This window comes from Salvelinus sp. IW2-2015, unplaced genomic scaffold (assembly GCF_002910315.2).
Source record: "Salvelinus sp. IW2-2015 unplaced genomic scaffold, ASM291031v2 Un_scaffold9978, whole genome shotgun sequence".
NCBI lineage: Eukaryota > Metazoa > Chordata > Actinopteri > Salmoniformes > Salmonidae > Salvelinus > Salvelinus sp. IW2-2015.
Genome location: NW_019951236.1, coordinates 4,670 through 6,338, shown reverse-complemented (window position 1 = coordinate 6,338; position 1,669 = coordinate 4,670). Strand labels below are relative to the sequence as shown.

The following is a 1,669-nucleotide window of genomic DNA, read 5'->3' as shown; positions in this document are numbered from 1 at the left end:
TCAGTTTTTATCCTAGCCTTTTGTTCGTTCTCAAGATCCTGTTGCTCTGCTGTGCTTGTTTCCCTGCCTTACACCGTGTTGTCTTCTCATTGCAGTTACTGCTCTGTCTCTGGTTCCTGTCTCCTGTACCACATCTCACCACCACTACCTGGATTCCTCTCAGGACCTGTTCGTACTCAGCCAACTCCAACCTCAGTCTCCACATCTCACCACCACTACCTTGGGATTCCTCTCAGACCTGTTCTACTCAGCCAACTCCAAACCTCAGTCTCCACATCTCACCACCACTACCTTGGATTCCCCTCAGGACCTGTTCTACTCAGCCATACGTCACAACCTCAGTCTCCACATCTCACCACCACTACCTTGGATTCCTTTCAGGACCTGTTTCTACTCAGCCCAACTCCAACCTCAGTCTCCACATCTCACCACCACTACCTTTGGATCCCCCTAGGACCTGTTCTGACTCAGCCAACTCCAACCTCAGTCTCCACATCCACCACCACTACCTTGGATTCCTCTCAGGACCTGTTCGTACTCAGCCAACTCCAACCTCAGCTCCACAATTCACCACCACAACTGAGCAGAGATTACGTTCTGGCAGAGTAGAAGTGGCAGGACTGAGTATTTGTAGAGGTCTTGATTATGGAACAGGTTGCAGCTGGTAGGGATCTGCTCTGACTCCAGTACACCTGTCTCCAACCACACAGAGAGGGAGAGAGAGAGTACAGGGGGAGTCACTGCAGGTCAAGAAGACACCGGATGAACACCAGAGGGCGTAGCAGGAGCAGATGTGACATTTATACTTGCGTACTATTGTTTGTACAGATGAACGTGGTACCTTCAGGCGTTTGGAAATTGCTCCCTAGTATGAACCAGACTTGTGGAGGTCTGCAATTATCTTTCTGTGGTCTTGGCGGATTTCTTTTGATTTTCCCACGATGTCAAGCAAAGAGGCACTGAGTTTGAAGTCAACTTAGTGTATGTAACTTCTGACCCACTGGAATTGTGATACAAGTGAATTATAAGTGAAATAATAAATTTATTGTCATGTATATCCTAACCAACTTGCCAAAACTATAGTTTGTTAACAAGAAATATGTGGAGTGGTTGAAAAACGAGTGTTACTGAGTGGACTATCCTGGCTAGATCGGTAAGTGTTACTGAGTGGACTATCCTGGCTAGATCTGAAATGTGTTTTCTGTCTCCAGGGCAACGAGCAGCGTGTGTATGAGTTCATTGTGCGTCACTTCCTGGCGTGCGTATCCCTTGATGCTGTGGGGCAGGAAACGGTGGTCGAGGTGGAAATGGCTAACGAGAGGTTCTCCGCCAACGGCCTCATGATCATCAGGAGGAACTACCTGGACGTGTACCCCTACGACCGCTGGAGCACTAAGGTGGGGGGGTAATTTATCATAAGGGTCCCGTTGTGAACCCCTGGGGAACTCCACATCATGTTGAATATACGAGGGTCCCGTTGTGAACCCCTGGGGGACTCTTTATCATGTTGAATATATGAGGGTCCCGTTGTGAGCCACCGGGGGAACTCCACATCATGTTGAATATACGAGGGTGCCGTTATGAACCCCTGGGGGACTCCACATCATGTTGAATATATGAGGGTCCCGTTGTGAGCCCCTGGGGAACTCCACATCATGTTGAATATACG

General features: G+C 48.9%; 1 long non-coding RNA gene across 1 annotated transcript; it reads right to left on the bottom strand.

The window, feature by feature from the left end:
• Window positions 1–6: 6 nt before the first annotated feature.
• Window positions 7–558, bottom strand: LOC139027329 (uncharacterized). Its single transcript, XR_011479414.1, has 3 exons — window positions 510–558; window positions 286–365; window positions 7–144 (listed from the first exon to the last, which is right to left on the bottom strand). It is a non-coding gene; the product is annotated as an uncharacterized lncRNA (long non-coding RNA).
• Between the last annotated feature and the right edge of the window lie 1,111 nt (window positions 559–1,669).